Raw genomic sequence first — 10,137 nt, forward strand, 5'->3', positions numbered from 1 at the left:
TTCCCACCACCAATGGGGAAATTGAGGCACAGCGATGGGCTTTTGGTGAGCACAATGGGATGGGGTTTTCACCCTTCCCCAGGGCTCCAACCGCACCTCCCTGGCTTTGTCTTTAATCCTGAGGGCTTTTTTTCCACTGGGAACGTCAGAAACCATCTCCCACCTCCTCCTATTCCTGCTCTGGGCTGGATTCCAGTGGAGGGATCGGTCAGTGGAAAGAATGTCGGCCAAGAGCGGGGCTGACCCTGCTGGGATTTTATTCCCCAAATCACCCTCTCCGAGGAAGCACATTCCCCACACCCACCCACCGGCACCCTGCCTGACTTTGGGTGCATTTTGAGCCATTTTGGGGCCCATCATGGTGCTTTCCACCTGGGGAACCAGCATGGACAGGGATTTCTTTGGGGCCAGGAGCAAAAGCATGAAAACAGTGGTGAAGGGCAGACACAAAGCAGTTAGGAGGGCAGAACCCAAGCTGGTGGCTTCCATCTGTGTCCTGCTGGTGGGACTTGCTGGTGGCCACAGCCCTGGTGAGGAAAACCAGTGGCACTGCTCCAGCTCTGGATGGGTTTATTAATTGTGAGAGTGCGTTTGGAAAATGAGGACACCGGGGCGAAATGACAGCTAATTGGGCACGTGGCAGGGCCGTGTAGCAGAGTGGCCAAGCATTTAGCACTTCATAAAACATGGGCAGCGCTCTGCAGCAGCGCTTGGGCTTTCCCGATCAGGAAGAGTGCGTGGGGAGAAGGGGATGAACCGGTCCCCAGGGTCACCAGGACCACTGCGTCCCCATGGGCAAGCAGGCAGCAGGGCTGGGAGGTGATCTGTGGGCATCCAGTGCTGGTGATGGGGAAGGACAGATGCCTGCTGGCACTCAGGCTGGGCACAGGGTGAGAGGCAGCTGAGCACCTGCACTCAGCCCCGCTGCTTTTGTGGGGATCTCATCTGTGCCATCAACAATACACAGAGCCGCTGTGCTGTGCCTAGTGCTGCTCCTCCATCCCTCCTCCAGATCCTCTTTGCCAAGGGTGCCCCTAACGCTGGGTGCAGCTTGGGCTCTGTGCATCCAGCGGGTTCACGCACCCCCACAGCTGGGTGAGGAGCCATCAACCCCCAACAGCCCCACAAGCAGTCCTAGGGGCTCCCATCACCCTGAGCATCCCCAGGAGCTCCCACCACCCTGAGCACCACGAGCACCCCAGGGACTGCCAGCACCCTGAGCATCCCAAACACCCCCATCATCCTGAGCACCTCAAGAGCACCCAGAGGCTCCCATCACCCCAAGCACCCCAGAAGCCCCCATCCCCCCCATGGCCCCGAGCACACCCAGGGGCTCCCATCACCCTGAGTTCCCCCAGGGGCGCCCATCAACCTGCCTGCAGCACAAAGCCATGGGATGGGCGAGCAGGGCACCTTCCCCCGGGTGCCATAGGTGCCCGCAGCAGCTGCCGGCTGCGCCCCAGGTAGCTCAGCGCCAGCAAGGGCTTAGGGCTGCGCTGCCGGCTGTCAGGTTATCCCGTGATGGATGGCAGCGGCTGGGCTGCACACAAAGCGAGGCTGTGTCCGCGCCGGGCAGAACGTGCTGCGATCCGTCACGGGGTGACCTTCCCCGGCGGGCAGAGGAGGGGGCCCCGGCCTCGTGGGGACGGCTCACCCCGACCGCGCCGTGAGCTAAAAATACCGATCTCCATTGAGAAAATCACGGCGGGTTCGGCCCCGGGAGAGGTGGTGGCCGAGGGCTGCTTGGCTCTCGCACCACGACCCACGGCGGTGGTTTTGTTGGGGGTTACGGTGAAGACCGCGAGCTCGGAGCATGGAGCACTGGTAGCGGGGTCAGGTTGGCTCTCTCCATTGGAAAAAGCTGGAAAATGGGGCGGTTTTAAGGGATGATGAAGTGAGCCAGGTGATGGAGGCACATCCTACCCCGGCACCATCCCACTGATGGGCACTGGGACGCATCCAGCAGGGCCCGTCCTGCACCGCTCCCACCAAAAGGCCACATCCAACAGCACCGACCCCCCGGCCCCCGCTGCCCCACGTCCCCTCTTGCTTTCCAGGCTCGCCGACATCCCTTCCTGCTGCAGTGACAAGTCATAACATATTTGGGAGCAGCTGCAGGCGGCGGGGAGATGCTTGGCTTGCTCCCCGCTCCCGGACGAGGAATGTGGAGCAGACCTCTCCTCCGACACCCGGGATTTCCGACGTGCCTGCTCGGCAGAGATTTGGGATGGCGACAGCTGCTCGGCCATGGTGGGGCCGTGGCACTGCCTGCCCCTTCGGCCCCAGCGCTGCGAGCCAGCGGCTTTGCAGGGCCAAGTCTCAGCCTGACGGGGATTTGGGACTGCTCTCACGTCCGGTCCGTAGGGAGCAATGGGGGACAGTGTCCTGGTGGCTGTCCCCAGCTGGGGTGGGAGCAGCACCCTCCTCACCCTCTGTGTCAGCTCTCCCAGTTTGGGCTCACCAATGGGCTGAGAGGCGATGGGACCCCCACAGAGCTCAGCACGCTCAGCTCCCTCTCATCCTTGCAGCTTCTGTGCCTCAGTTTCCCCATCAGGAAATCAGGGATAACGATACCCCTCGGAGTACAAAGCCCAGCTGCCCGTATTTTGGTCATCATTATGGCCCCAGGTTCAACAACCCTCAGTGTGGGGATCACAGCAGGAACCTGTTGGCCCCCAGTCACACCGGGTGCCCACACCCCCCAGTTCCTTGGATCCCACGTGAGGACCAACCCAGGTGCCCATTTGCTGGTTCCCAGTCCAGGGACCACACCGGGTGCTCTCACCCTCTGCGCTCACCAAGCGATGCTTGACCCCACCACCACCACCACCACCACTACGCCTCCCAAAGTTCTGCCCCCCCCCACGCCCCCCCATTGCTCCGTGGCCCCAGAGCCTGAACGTAACTCCTTCCATCCCCATCCCCAAATTGCAAGTGGAGGGGTGCTCACCCCCAAGATGCCCACAGGACCCACAGGACCCCCCACACAAGGGGCATCTCCAGCGCGGGGTGGGGGGCAGTTCCTCCATCCCCAGCACGGTGGCACGTCCCAGCCATCACACAGGGACTGGGGCGCTCGTGTTGTCAACAAAGAGCTGTTCTCCTGGGGTGGCAGAGCCTGGACAGGTGGGTGCTTGGAGGAAGACCCATGAATGCGAGGGATTCAGCAGTGACATATGGTGCCTATTTGACCCCCCCCCGAGAGGGACAGCTGTCTGGGCCAGGGGGATGGCGCAGGGCCCGGGGATGGGCTCTGGGGACAGCAGAGTCCCTTGGCAGGGGACAGCGAGCAGGGCAGCAGGTAGGGGTCTCGTGGGTGTGAGACCATTGGGTTGCCCCCACTGTCCCCATCCTGGGTGCATTCCCAGCGTGGCTCAAGTGGCCCCAATGGCCCAACCTGGCCCTGCAGGATGGGGGTCTGGGAAAGAGGGGGATAAATGAGTAGGCACTGCACTGCCCCACCTCTGCGGGACACCAAATACCGGCACCGAAAGGGCTGACATCCCCACGGGGGCAGCTCAGAGCAGGGTGGAGAAGGCCCTGGGGATTTCCTCGCTTTGGGATGCGGTGGAATAAGGGAAGTACTGACAGCTCCTCCCCCCGCCCCCTCCCCCCACTGACGCCCAGCCCTTCCGGAGTGGCCTCACCCAACAAATTCCCATCACGAGGCCACAGCTCTCCCAGGTGCCCCCCGGCTGCCCCCTCCCCCCGCCCCCCCCGGGCTGGTTTTCCCCTCCCCAGGGTGGGCTCTGCCTGCCCAGCTGTCAGTGTCAGCTCCGGCCAAGGGGTTCCCGGATCATTCCAAGCCCCGGGGACGAGCAGACAGCGCTGAGTTCCGGGGTGGGGAGGGTTCCCCAAGCGTCCCCAACAAGGAAATCCCATTCCCACCCCTGCATCCCCCGGTGGATGCTGCTCAGGCTAACGGGGCGGCTGTAGGTTTTGCTGTAGAAATGAAATGCGGGGAAAACGCGCCTCGTGCTTCCCCGCACCCCCTCGGCGCGGGGCCGAGCTCCTCCCGGCGCGTCCCGAACGCGGAGCGGAGCGAGCTCCCGGCTGCGCACGTGCGGATCTCGCCGTGCTCTCGGGGCGGCCGTCGGGAGAGGGCAGCAGACGCCGCGTTATCGCCGCCCCGCCGAACCCCGACGTCGGGGACGGACAAAATCCCTCCGGCTCCGCACCCCCGGGGCCGGACCCCGCGCTGGGCCGGGGGTGGGGACGTGGGCCCGCTCCGGGGCTGAGCTCGGCTATTCCCTTCCCACCCCCCGGGGAGAACATCCCCGCGTTTGTTTTTTCTCCCGCGGCGTAACGACCCCAGCAGGTGCTTTTCCTGCCCGAGGGCCGAAAATAGCGCTCAGGGTTTGGCTTCCGCCGGTTCCCGTCTCCTTTCCAGGATCCTGCTTCTCTTTGGGGTCAAAACAACCCAATCCAGGGAGGGGAAGCGGGGGGACATCCCGGAAACCCGTTTCATTGCATTTGTTTTTTGTTTGGCTGGAGGAAAATCCATCCTAGGGGTGGACTTTGGACCTGGGCTCTCCCAGCTCTGCGTGCCCTCAGTGTCCACCCCGTCGGGAGCCCCAGGGCTGTGCCTTGGAGTGGGTTTATCCCTTGTATTTCTCTTGCAGGAGGTGCTCTTGCCCAGCGCCTGTGTCACTTCTGGTCCCCTTGGCCCCATCGACTTCATTGCCTTTGAGGAGGGAAGCTGTAACGTTATTTTGGGAGGGCAGAGCAGACGTGAGGCCAGGTTTCACCTCTTTCGTCCCCACAGGAAAACACAAGGGATGGGGACTCGGGGTGGGGGGGGGCTTCCTTCCCCTGCCCTATCCCCACGCTCCACCCATGGAGACGGACAAGGCCAGCAAAGGCGGCTTCGGCCGGAGCTCCTGGTGGGGAATGGCTGCTGGCTTCCTGCGTTCAGCCCACTGGGATCCGACTGCTGCTCACATGGGCAGGAGGGAACTGATGGGGGTAACCCCACTCATGGTCCCGATTTGCACCCCCAGACGTGGAGGGAATATGGGATTGTTCTCACAAGATGCCTTCAGAATGCATCTGAGGACTCTGCCCTGCAGTCTGGCGCTCCCCAGTCCCATCCCACCCCATCCCATCCCACCCCCAAATCCCACCCCACAGTGGCAGTGGGTTCTGGGTAATGCTGTGGCTATTTTCCACCTCCCAGAGCACAAATTCAGCCCCAAGCCCTCCCAGCCCGCAGCGGGGCAAGGCAGGAGAAATGCCAGGGATTTCTTATGGGAATGTCACCGCCAAGCATTGCGGTGTTGTTCCGTGCAATGCAAAAATCACATGTCCCACTGCAGCAGCACCGAACTGCCCCCCAGGGACGAGGACTTGGACGCTGCTTTCTCCGGTGCTCAGACGCTTTGGGTAATGTTTGTGCTGCTCTGGGGCCAAAGGATCCCGGCTGAAGAACAGGGAAGGAGGTGCATCTCCTGCGCTGATAAGGAATTTTCCAATTGGAACCTGCAGCTTTAGACACACGGGAGGGCTTTGAGCAGCCTTTCCTGCAGCACGGGGGAGCTGGCCAATGATCTGCTGTCCCGATTTCGTTTCTGGAAATAGCACAGCGCCAAGAAACCTCTCAGCCTGGGGGGGCTCGGGGGAAAGAAGGCGGTGGCAGCAGCTCTGGCACGGGGCTCACAGGCATCAGCGTCACCTCCTGAGCTCCGGGCAGAGGGGAGCTCCTGCGCTGGGGGGTGGCGATGGGGTGACGACGTGAGCAAGGAGAAAATCCCGCAGCCAAAAACCCAGGAGCTGCCCAGCTGGGAAAGACATAAGGGACAGCTGGAAACGGAACCAGGGGAATATTAAAATAGAAGTACATATTTCTAAAGTGAGGAACGCAAACTTCAGGAGCAGCAGCCGTGAGGACGTGGTCTTCCCGTCCCGCTGGAGATGGGACGCCCATGCCAGGATGTCCCAGTGCGAGGGGACATCTCCACGCAGCACAGAATCGTGCCATTTCCCTCCATCGCCGTCGTTTCTTCACCTCCTCTTTCCTCCTTCACCCCTTTTTTTTCTCTCCCTCTCTCTGGGAATTTGTGGTTTCACCCCAATCTTTGCCCCACATGGATGTGTCATCGCTGCCGCGTGCCTCTGAGCGCTCACACCCCCGGCTCCTCCCCTGGCAAGCGCCGTCCTGCCCCGACACGGGCAGCTCCTCCTAAAAAGAGGAGCTCTTCCCATAGCACTGGGTGTGTTTAAGGGGTGGCCACAGAAAGCAAAGGGTTTTTGCAGTCCTCCAACGGGTGGCAGTGGAAATACTTCACCCGCTCCCGCGCTGCCCGTGCTGCTGAGGCTGCTGGAAGGGGTGGGCAGGAATAGCTCTTGGCTGGCGGCCGGGCTCGATAACACTCACCAAGCTCCCGAGGGATTAAAATAGGTCCCACACGCGGAAGGGAGATAACGGTGTGAGGAGGGGAGGGGCCCGGGTTGGGGTTGGGCAGGGCCAGCGAGCGACCGGACCTCTGCTCTACCCCAGTGCTGTGCCAAGGGCGGCGCTGGTGGAGAGCACCATGGGTTCGAGCACTTTGGGATTTGTTTTCCCTCCGACCCGGTGATGTCTCAGCATTTTCTCCTGCCAGCTTCAGGAAGAGGGAAAAAACCCAACACCCCACGAACATCCTCTCAGCACCCAGCGATGGGGACCTGTGCACCTCAGCAGCGCTGTGGAGCTGCGGGGGGAGATGAGGATGCCAGTTTTGGGGCTTCGGATGGGGCTGGGCTGGCCCCAGCTGCTCACAGACAACACCTGGCAGGGTCGGGCTCCTCACATCCATCCCATGGACGCAGCACACTGGGGGAGAAGGGGAGCAGGGGTGCATCCTTGTGGATCACATCCATGGCTTGGGCTCTGCGGCACTGCCAGCCACTTGTGGACAGCTGCAGGGCTGGGGTGCGCATGGCGGGCAGGTCCGTGCTCAGCCAACCCTCTGCCTTGTGCTTGATGGCAAAAATCTGGGAGTCCCATGAATTGATGGCAAACTCGGCTCCTTTAGGAAAAAAAAAACAAAAACCCAAGCCTTTGCAGTGTCAAAAAAAAAAAAAAAAAAAAGCTTGAAAATGTGGCCAGCGCGTGACCTACTCACTCCAGATTCCAAACAAAAACGAAGAGACTTTCATATTTGGAATCGTCTCCCAGGAATTCTCTCTGAGCTGTGTCACAGCTGCTGAGCATCTGCTGCACATCCCCACACGCACCCGGCGCGGCGCCCAGGGGCCGTGCACCCCATAAGGGGCAGAACAGCAGGGGACGAGGCAGGGAGCACCCGCAGCGATGTCCTGGCTGGGCTGTGTGTGTCACCCAGCACACGGGGACCGGTGCCCCAGGGGGGGGCAGGTGTCGTGGTGCAGCATCCTTGGAGGAGCTCCAGTCCTCCCCTTTGTTTTGCTGCCCGTTTCTGCTTGGGCCATCTTGTCTTGGACCATCGGAGCGTGCTGCTCGGGGCGTCACTCATCCTAATTAATGCCCCGCAGAGACGTCAGCCCACCCAGCGCTGGCACCAGCCACGCTTCTGATTAACTTTCCTAATTAAGAGGCCTCTTTCCGTGAGCAGAAGTATTCCAGGACGGCCCCTGTGATTGAAGAGGCAGAGAAACCCTCCCCAGCTCAGCGATGGCAGCTCGGAGCTGCTCTTCTTGTAGGGAAACTGAGGCACGAGGCGTTCCCCCAGGGAAGCTGTGGGAGCGGAGCACCCCATGCCCTGATTCACGTTCTTGGAAGAGCATTTCTTGGCAGGGGCTGAGCTCTGGGTGCAGCCCCAGCCCCTGGCGCCGGCTCCAACATGCCACTGCATCACACGAACCCTCCCTGCCAGCCCAGATTTGGCCCTGTCCCGTAAGCCTCACCGTGCCACCTCCCAGCTCTCCATCTCCCCTCCTGTTTATCCACAATAAGCATCCTCCCCTGGCCCTTCCACAGCTCAGCACGGCCCCCGTTGCACCTCTCAGCCCATTTTCTCCTTCCAAACCCCACAGCAAGAGCCTGGAAGACCTTGAACAGCCCGCTGGGAGCCTGATGTTCACCACAAAACTCCCATTTTGTGCTTTTTAAAGGAACCTCCGAGGCGAAGCCCGGCCCGGTTTCCGCAGGGCAGGCAGCTCACGCCACATCCACCAGCAGCAATCTCTGCACGCCCTGCAGCAGCCAGCAGCCACATTTACTCGGTCAATATCTGCAGCCTTTGCCAAAGCCCTGAGAAATTTTGCTCAGGCTGATGGGAGAGCTCATCCCCGCTGGCAGATTCCCAGGCACGCAGCTCAGTTTTGGCACAATTTTGGCTGCCGTTTTTTTTTAGGGGTGCTGCTAAGATTAGGTATGCTGGGGCGTGAGTCTGGGCAGGGAGAGCAAACTGCGAATTCACTTAGGAAAAGGAGTGGTTCTCAATGGCTGCGTGCGAGGGATTTGCATGCACTTCGGCTGGGACCTGCCCGCCTTCTCTTCCGCATTTCACTGCCGTGATGAACCCGCCGGTTTTCCTGCCCTGCTCCAGGCCAGACACTGACTGCAGGGACTCTCGCCGTGGGACGCTGCTTGGTGAGGGGTTGGGGGCTTTTCCCACTCCAGCACCGTGCAGAGCCGCTGCCAGCCAGGCTAACTGGAGGAACCCAGGCTGCCTACGTGCGTGTGCACGGGGACCCAAACGGAGCTCGATGTGCCCAGCAGCCTTGCCCCACATTGCCTCCGGCTTCAGGCTGAGCCCTGCAGCGGGATAACGGCTTCCTGCAGAGGATGTGCGAGAAGGGATGAGCGGTGAGACGCAGCCGCGAACACCTCCCATAAATAGCGCAGTGTTTACACGAATGCTCCATCCCTGATTTGTTTTTCTCCCTGCAGAGCGAACGGATCTTTTAAACCCGTGTCAGCTCTCCTTGCCCTGCTGTTGGCACGGCCAAAGCGGCCGCTGCTGGCACGTCACCACGGCTCCTGGATGGCCCCTGGGTGCTTGACCCCAACCTTGTGCCCACTGCTCAGCTCTGGAGGTGAGGGAGATTCCCATGGGCCACCACTGATGGTGACGCTGGGTTTGGGATGTCACCGCTGATGTCCCCATCCCTGCCTTAGGGTGTGCAGGTTTGGATGGAGAAAGCGCCAAGGGACAGATTCAGGCAGTAGGACACCTCCTACCGCATAGAGCAGAGCAGGAGGGGACAAATCCAGCCCCACTCCCACCAGAGCAGAGAGAAAGGATGCGGAGAGGTTCGGACAGGGCTGGGGGGAGTCCCCTTGTCCCAACTCTAAGGTCACAGCTGCTCCCTAGATCTGTAGAGCTCGGATAAACCCATCTCTCCCTCAGGGAGATGTTGTGCAGGGTGAGCCCTGTGGGTGCCTGGCTCCCACCTGAGGGTGCGGAGAGCACCCATGGGTGCTGCATGCCTATAGTGGCCAGGGCTGAGGGCTGGGCTGCGGTGCTTTGGGCTTGGCTGGTTCATCTCCATCAGAGCGAGCTCCACTTCCCAGCCCAGGGGAGAAATGTGGGGTTTGACCATTTGACCCCAAACTTCTCCCACACTCTTAGCCAGCACCCGAGCCAGCCCCAGCCCCAGCCCGGGGAGACCATTCCTCCACACACTTTGTTGGCGATAGGAACGAGCATTCCCCTTCCCCACTGCTCTGCGTGGGGTGCAGCCCCCAGCACCCACGGTGCCGTTCCGAGGGGTCCGCCCCGCCCCCCCCCGGCGCTGCTTTGGGGGAGGCCGCCCGGTCCCGGGGGCGGTTCGAGCATCGCCGCTTCCACTCCGCAGCGGGTCCCGGCCCGGGGCCGAGCACCGAGCGGCGGCAGCTCCGTACCCGGCACCGGGTGCTCTGCGCTCTCTCCGCTCTCTCCTTCCCCTCGGCTCCTGCCCCTACAGCGGGGCTCTGAAGAGGTTTTTGGTGCTAAAAGCGAAACGTGAGGCTTTCAGAACCCGGGGCTGGCTGCGGAGCGAGCACACCCAACCGGCACCGCCCGCCTCGGCCCCGCTCGGCTGCGCAGCCCCAAATCGGGTCGGTCGCTCTTTAAAGGGCCGCGGGAGCGCCGCACCATGTGATGCTTCAGCCCCAGCTGCGAGCTGACTGCGGGAGCAGCGCGGTGCCGGGCACGGGGGCCGAGCGGAGCAGAGCTGGGCAGCCCCCCCGCCCCA

The sequence above is a fragment of the Numida meleagris genome, chromosome 25, assembly GCF_002078875.1.
Source record: "Numida meleagris isolate 19003 breed g44 Domestic line chromosome 25, NumMel1.0, whole genome shotgun sequence".
NCBI lineage: Eukaryota > Metazoa > Chordata > Aves > Galliformes > Numididae > Numida > Numida meleagris.